Consider the following 9,034-nt stretch of genomic DNA (forward strand, 5'->3'; position numbering starts at 1 on the left):
TGGTCCTTCAAATAACCGCTGTATGTAATATATTGTGTGCTATAGCTTGGGGAAAAAAATGTGTGTGACTCTGGATGAATGACAACATAATGATATTTGTTTCCAACATTAGGGGTGTTTTCCTAAAGCTAACTCTGCTTAAGACTGGTACCCGGACTAATGACAGAAGTGGCAATGAGTGGAATGTTAGCTAAAAAGACTGGTTCCCAGACTAACCAAAATGTTAACCTTTCTACTTTTAAACTCGGACAAAACAGAGATGCTTGTTCTAGGTCCCAAGAAACAAAGAGATCTTCTGTTGAATCTGACAATTAATCTTAATGGTTGTGCAGTCGTCTCAAATAAAACTGTGAAGGACCTCGGCGTTACTCTGGACCCTGATCTCTCTTTTGAAGAACATATCAAGACCATTTCAAGGACAGCTTTTTTCCATCTACGTAACATTGCAAAAATCAGAAACTTTCTGTCCAAAAATGATGCAGAAAAATTAATCCATGCTTTTGTCACTTCTAGGTTAGACTACTGCAATGCTCTACTTTCCGGCTACCCGGATAAAGCACTAAATAAACTTCAGTTAGTGCTAAATACGGCTGATAGAATCCTGACTAGAACCCAAAAATTTGATATTACTCCAGTGCTAGCCTCTCTAAACTGGCTTCCTGTCAAAGCAAGGGCTGATTTCAAGGTTTTACTGCTAACCTACAAAGCATTACATGGGCTTGCTCCTACCTCTATCTCTGATTTGGTCCTGCCGTACATACCTACACGTACGCTACGGTCACAAGACGCAGGCCTCCTAATTGTCCCTAGAATTTCTAAGCAAACAGCTGGAGGCAGGGCTTTCTCCTATAGAGCTCCATTTTTATGGAACGGTCTGCCTACCCATGTCAGAGACGCAAACTCGGTCTCAACCTTTAAGTCTTTACTGAAGACTCATCTCTTCAGTGGGTCATATGATCGAGTGTAGTCTGGCCCAGGAGCGGGAAGGTGAACAGAAAGGCTCTCTGCCTGGCCGGTTCCACTCTTTCCACTGGGATTTGCCTCTAACCCTATAACAGGAGCAGAGTCACTGGCTTACTGGGGCTCTCTCATGCTGTCCCTGGAAGGGGTGTGTCACCTGAGTGGGTTGATTCACTGATGTGGTCATCCTGTCTGGGTTGGCGCCCCCCCTTGGGTTGTGCCGTGGCGGAGATCTTTGTGGGCTATACTCAGTCTTGCCTCAGGATGGTAAGTTGGTGGTTGAAGATATCCCTCTAGTGGTGTTGGGGCTGTGCTTTGGCAAAGTGGGTGGGGTTATATCCTTCCTGTTTGGCCCTGTCCGGGGGTGTCCTCGGATGGGGCCACAGTGTCTCCTGACCCCTCCTGTCTCAGCCTCCAGTATTTATGCTGCAGTAGTTTATGTGTCGGGGGGCTAGGGTCAGTTTGTTATATCTGGAGTACTTCTCCTGCCCTATTCGGTGTCCTGTGTGAATCTAAGTGTGCGTTCTCTAATTCTCCCCTTCTCTCTTTCTTTCTCTCTCTCGGAGGACCTGAGCCCTAGGACCATGCCCCAGGACTACCTGACATGATGACTCCTTGCTGTCCCCAGTCCACCTGGCCGTGCTGCTGCTCCAGTTTCAACTGTTCTGCCTTATTATTATTCGACCATTCTGGTCATTTATGAACATTTGAACATCTTGGCCATGTTCTGTTATAATCTCCACCCGGCACAGCCAGAAGAGGACTGGCCACCCCACATAGCCTGGTTCCTCTCTAGGTTTCTTCCTAGGTTTTGGCCTTTCTAGGGAGTTTTTTCTATCCACCGTGCTTCTACACCTGCATTGCTTGCTGTTTGGGGTTTTAGGCTGGGTTTCTGTACAGCACTTTGAGATATCAGCTGATGTACGAAGGGCTATATAAATACATTTGATTTGATGTTTGTGTGTGTCCTTTTCTCCCCATTAGACTTTGAGACATAGGGCTGAATTCAATTCGTATCGTGGAAGTATCGCGGAAGATCCACATTGAAATGTAAAGGCAATTGAGCTGACATATGCAGCGTTTACAGTGATTGCAGTCTTCGCAAATGCGTGAACATTGCCTTTAAATTGCAATCACGCTATAATGCGGGTTGTCTGCGATACTTCTGCAATCCTTGAATCCAACAGATTGACATTTCTACATTATGGCCTGGGTTCAGAGTTAAACCCTTTAAACATTGAGCAAGACCGAGACACAGAGAGACACACAGATAGATAGAGTCCATTGATTTGGCACAACTTTTGGTGTTCTGCACTCTCTGAAATCTCCAACTCTTAATGGGCAAAGTAATATTTTATTTATTTTTACACACAGGAGTCTCTCATTATTTTCGTGAGTGTATGCTCTAGTCTTTCTTGAAATTATCTTTTGCTGAAGCCGATTTCACACAAGTGCTTCATTCAGGCAAATGAGAAAGGACAAGTCCCTCACTGCTAAATACAGAACATAGCATTGAATAGGGCACTGTGACATCATATTTGCCAATATTGCAATCCATATTTGCAGATGCTAATTAAAATCAGTGGGAAAATGAAATGTTCGTAAGTAAAGTTAATCTGATGCATCTTATGTTAATAATCTTGTACGTGAGAATATGAAATGTGCGTACTGTACTGTATGTATCCATTTCCCCATAAAAAGATCAAACTCTCCCTGGACAGACTCCTCATCACCAATGGGAAAAAAATAGGTGGATCGGCGTTCATTTCATGGTGAGTAAATTAACATTCGGTTAAATTAACGTTGAATGCATTTCTCTGCAAAAGTGAGTCCTGTGCAAAATTAAAAAGGTGTGTAAACAGCATTTACGTGAGTTTACCCTCCACTACACCATTGCTCACTACACATGCCTTTATGTGCATATGCACATAGATAGATAGATTTATTGTCAGGGATGCAATCAAATGTTTTCTGTTTTACACAGACCTGAACTTCATGACATTAGTCCAGGAGTTTGGAGATGCTGGTTGAGGTGTATTCCTACAGAGTGCTTCCAAGAACTGGGCTAGAGGTTTTAACCCCAAAGTAGGAGGCTGAGTTACTGAGTTAGATGACTTTGTGAACTCCATCCACACTATGACACTGCTCTTTCAATCCTTAATCCTTGTCCTAGATATATCACAGTGAACGAATCGATAGACACAGCCCTCCCCAAAACATCAGCACTACCGCTGCACTATTGATCCCCACTCACTCTCTCGCGCTCTCTTTCCCCATTTCTAACGGCTCACTGGACAATCTGTCACAGTCTGGATTCCACATTGTCCCTGGTGAAACAAACATGTCAGAGAAGTCAGACAGAAGAGTAAAAAGAGTCAAGAACAGCACTTGACTGAGAATGTAAGTTCCTGAGTGAATGGATTCACAAGCATTTTCCATCACAATTACATTTGGCAATAATCATAACAGTCAAATTGAATAATTTGAAATATATTGTTTGTGACAGAATGTTTCCAGCATTAAAAGGTATTACAGGTTCCTTATAAAATACATTTTTTGTCAGGAGGGGAAAGTAGCAATTTACAGTCTCTCTAGCAGTAGTGTTTATTTTAAGGCAGTGGATGCGTCCCAGTTCTAAGAGAGTTTCATAACGCTGTGACTGGAATTCTCCCTGCACTGGGAAGAGAAAAGACTGATGTATTCACATATCCGCTATGGTGGCCAAGACCCCTATGGACTTGGTCATAAACTATCCTTGGCATTCATAAGAGGCCTACATTGCAATTACTATAGCGCCACACCAGTCACTCGGATAATCTAAACACACACCTGTCCTGTTATGTACGTTCAAACATACACGCATGCACACCCACACATGAACACACCACACACTCAGTTTTGTATTGCTATCCTTGTGGTGACAAAATAATTGATTCCCATCCAAAATACTTTTTCCCCCTAACCTTGAACCAAAAATCTAACCCGAACCATAAACCTAACCCCAAACACTAACCCTAAAACTTAATCTAACCCTAATTCCTAACCCTAAAATTAAAACAAATCCTTGTGGGGAATGTCCCCACTTGTCTGAATGTTCCCTGCTTTATTATCCTTGTGCGCACACTGGACGCTCTGGCCGAGGAGTAGGGTTGATCCGAGGGTTCAATGGCGAGCTACTTCCAGACACAAATGAGACTGAGAGAACACCTCTCTGCCCATTTACTTGCCCTAGCAAAGCTGGTTAGGCTGTTATGTTATTTACTGCGTTGGTGACTAACTGTGCTGCTGGCTACAATTTAATTAAGCTTTTTTTGCCGACAACGTTTACTGACACGGCCATATTCAACATGTGTTGAGCATTTGTAAATTCAGTTATTCTGCAGAGTGCTCTGAAATCGTAGTAGGTAGCCATAATGAACAATGTCCATTGAAACGCACAACGACGATACCACTTAGCTAAGAATGATGTGAATAATCAAGTCCATAAACGTTGGGTAGTTAGTTAATAAAACTGACTGGCAAGTTCGTATTAGTAGCCAACTAACGTTAGGTAGCTAGCTAACATACCTGTACCTACTGCTGTAATGCTATGTAGTTCGTAAGGATAGCGTAGCTAACAAATTGTCAGCCAACATAACGTGTAACGTAACTTATTTGAAAAGTCATTACTTTATCACATTGCTCAACATTTTTCATAATTAGTTAAAGCAATGAATTTGTATCCGCTTTCGGACTTTCCGCCATTTTCTTCAAATTTGAAAATGTTGTGAAGCCACTCCAATTTTTGGAAGAGTTGCATTATGGGCCCTAAAAGCTCAGAAATATTGTCCACTGCATGCAGACTTCATATTTTGGAGAATTTAGTACGACATCTGGGAACATTTGGCATACTGTGCTCATACTATGACCAATATGTATACTATATACACAATTCACATCACAAATAGTACGGTTAGTGCTATTTGTGTTAGTATGAGTATTTGAACACAGCTAAAGTCTTAACACATGGAAAAGACCTTCATGACCCAGAATCCCTGTGATGAAATTAAAGAGCTGGAAGCACTCAAATCTGCCAGATAGTTTGCCAGAGGTGGCATGAGGGTAATTGCCAAGAACCTTACCTACAGTCCTTTGTACAGTGATTGTGCAAGTAATTCTGTAGCTAGTAGTATTATTGGTTTCAAAACATTCACTATCAGGTTCACACATACAGAACTACCCAGAGTTAGCTAGTTAAAACCTGACAACAAAAAATGTGGAAACTGTAAATGTAAAGCGAACTAGCTACTAGTCAGGAGAAACTTAGTTGCTAACATTCGTTCTAACATATAAAAACGTTGATTCTTATTCATACACTTTTTACTTTAGCTAACTTTTTTTCAACAGCAATTACTTTACCTGGTGCTGTGAGTAATGGTGGTGCTGCACAGTGCTTTTTCTCACACACTGCACACTACTATTAACAACTGAGGGTGAGAACAAAGCAGTCAGTGGGGGCAGAGAAGTGACTCAAGTTCCAACAGCGGAGGCCTTTTCAAAATAAAACGTCCCAATATATATTTTATAATGTACTTATTTTATTTAACCTTTGTTTAACAAGGCACATCCGTTAAGAACAAATTCTTATTTACAATGACGGCCTGCCAAAACGCAAAAGGCCTCCTGCGGGGACAGGGGCTGGGATTTAAAATAGAAATATAGGACAAAACACAGATCACGACAAGAGACAACACTACATAAAAGAGAGACATAGCAAGGCAGCAACACAGCATGGTATCAACACAACATGGTAGCAGCACAAACCATGGTACAAACATTAGGTACCAACATTATTAGCACAGGCAACAGCACAAAGGGCAAGAAGAGACAACAATACATCACGCAGCAGTCACAACTGTCAGTAAGAGTGTCCATGATTGAGTCTTGAATGAAGAGATTGAGATAAACTGTCCAGTTTGAGTGTTTGTTGCAGCTTGTTCCAGTCGCTAGCTGCATCGAACTGAAAAGACGAGCAACCCATGGATGTGTGTGCTTTGGGGATCTTTAACAGAATGGGACTGGCAGAATGGGTATTGTATGTGGAGGATGAGCGCTGCAGTAGATATCTCAGATACGAGGAGTGAGGCCTAAGAGGGTTTTATAAATAAGCATCATCCAGTGGGTCTGTGATGCAGTGATGTGTCCTATAAGGAGCAGTGATGCAAATCTGATGGCCGAATGGTAAAGAACATCTTGCTGATCGAGAGCACCCTTACCTGCCGATCTATAAATGATGTCTCCGTAATCTAGCATGGGTAGGATGGTCATCTGAATCATGGTTAGTTTGGCAGCTGGGATGAAAGAGGAGCGATTACGATAGAGGAAACCAAGTCTAGATTTAACTTTATCAATCAAATTTGAATTAATCACATTTATTTATAAAGCCCTTCTTACATCAGCTGATGTCACAAAGTGCTGTACGGTGGCTAGAAAAAACTCCCTAGAAAGGCCAGAACCTAGGAAGAAACCTAGAGTGGAACCAGGCTATTTTTTAAATTCCACCTTTATTTAACCAGGTAGGCTAGTTGAGAACAAGTTCTCATTTACAACTGCGACCTGGCCAAGATAAAGCATAGCAGTGGGAAAAGACAGAGTTACACATGGAGTAAACAATTAACAAGTCAATAACATAGTAGAAAAAAAGAGGCTATATTCATTGTGTGCAAAAGGTATGAGGAGGTAGGCGAATAATTACAATTTTGCAGATTAACACTGGAGTGATAAATGATCAGATGGTCATGTACAGGTAGGTGGTGTGCAAAAGAGCAGAAAAATAAATAAATATAAACAGTATGGAGATGAGGTAGGTAAATTGGGTGGGCTATTTACCGATGGACTATGTACAGTGATCGGTTAGCTGCTCAGATAGCAGATGTTTGAAGTTGGTGAGGGAGATAAGTCTCCAATTTCAGCGATTTTTGCAATTCGTTCCAGTCACAGGCAGCAGAGAACTGGAACGAAAGGCAGCCAAATGAGGTGTTGGCTTTAGGGATGATCAGTGAGATACACCTGCTGGAGCTCGTGCTAAGGGTGGGTGTTGCCATCGTGACCAGTGAACTGAGATAAGGCAGAGCTTTACCTAGCATGGACTTGTAGATGACCTGGAGCCAGTGTGTCTGGCGACGAATATGTAGCGAGGGCCAACCGACTAGAGCATACAGGTCGCAGTGGTGGGTGGTATAAGGTGCTTTAGTAACCAAACGGATGGCACTGTGATAAACTGCATCCAGTTTGCTGAGTAGAGTATTGGAAGCTATTTTGTAGATGACGTCGCCGAAGTCGAGGATCGGTAGGATAGTCAGTTTTACTAGGGTAAGTTTGGCGGCGTGAGTGAAGGAGGCTTTGTTGCGGAATCGAAAGCCAACTCTAGATTTGATTTTAGATTGGAGATGTTTGATATGAGTCTGGAAGGAGAGTTTAGTCTAGCCAAACACCTAGGTACTTATAGATGTCCACATATTCTAGGTCGGGACCATCCAGCGTGGTGATGCTAGTCAGGCGTGCAGGGGTGCAGGCAACGAACGGTTGAAAAGCATGCATTTGGTTTTACTAGCGTTTAAGAGCAGTTGGAGGCCACGGAAGGAGTGTTGTATGGCATTGAAGCTCGTTTGGAGATTAGATAGCACAGTGTCCAAGGAAGGGCCAGAAGTATCCAGAATGGTGTCGTCTGCGTAGAGGTGAATCAGGGAATCGCCCGCAGCAAGAGCAACATCATTGATATATACAGAGAAAAGAGTCGGCCTGAGAATTGAACCCTGTGGCACCCCCATAGAGACTGCAAGAGGACCGGACAACATGCCCTCCGATTTGACACACTGAACTCTGTCTGCAAAGTAGATGGTGAACCAGGCAAGGCAGTCATTAGAAAAACCGAGGCTACTGAGTCTGCCGATAAGAATATGGTGATTGACAGAGTCGAAAGCCTTGGGCAGGTCGATGAAGACGGCTGCACAGTACTGTCTTTTATCGATGGCGGTTATGATATCGTTTAGTACCTTGAGCGTGGCTGAGGTGCACCCATGACCGGCTCAGAAACCAGATTGCACAGTGGAGAAGGTACGGTGGGATTCGAGATGGTCAGTGATCTGTTTGTTGACTTGGCTTTCGAAGACCTTAGGCAGGGCAGGATGGATATAGGTCTGTAAGAGTTTGGGGCCAGGGTGTCTCCCCTTCGAAGAGGGGGATGACTGCGGCAGCTTTCCAATGCTTGGGGATCTCAGACGATATGAAAGAGAGGTTGAACAGGCTGCTATAGGGGTTGCGACAATGGCGGCGGATAGTTTCAGAAATAGAGGGTCCAGATTGTCAAGCCCAGCTGATTTGTACGGGTCCAGGTTTTGCAGCTCTTTCAGAACATCTGCTATCTGGATTTGGGTAAAGGAGAAGCTGGAGAGGCTTGGGCGAATAGGTGCGAGGGGGGTGGAGCTGTTGGCCGAGGTTGGAGTAGCCAGGAGGAAGGCATGACCAGCCGTTGAGAGATGCTTGAAGTTTTCGATAATCATGGATTTATCGTGGTGACCGTGTTACCTAGCCTCAGTGCAGTAGGCAGCTGGGAGGAGGTGCTCTTGTTCTCCATGGACTTTACAGTGTCCCAGAACTTTTTGGAGTTTGAGCTACAGGATGCAAATTTCTGCTTGAAGAAGCTGACCTTTGCTTTCCTGACTGAGTGCGTGTATTGGTTCCTGACTGACTGCGTGTATTGGTTCCTGACTTCCCTGAACAGTTGCATATCGCGGGGACTATTCGATGCTATTGCAGTCCGCCACAGGATGTTTTTGTGCTGGTCGAGGGCAGTCAGGTCTGGAGTGAACCAAGGGCTATATCTGTTCTTAGTTCTGCATTTTTTGAACGGAGCATGCTTATCTAAAATGGTGAGGAAGTTACTTTTAAAGAATGACCAGGCATCCTCAACTGACGGGATGAGGTCAATATCCTTCCAGGATTCCCGGGCCAGATCGATTAGAAAGGCCTGCTCGCAGAAGTGTTTTAGGGAGCGTTTGACAGTGATGAGGGGTGGTCGTTTGACTGCGGACCC

Source organism: Oncorhynchus keta, chromosome 7, assembly GCF_023373465.1.
Source record: "Oncorhynchus keta strain PuntledgeMale-10-30-2019 chromosome 7, Oket_V2, whole genome shotgun sequence".
Classification (NCBI taxonomy): Eukaryota; Metazoa; Chordata; class Actinopteri; order Salmoniformes; family Salmonidae; genus Oncorhynchus; species Oncorhynchus keta.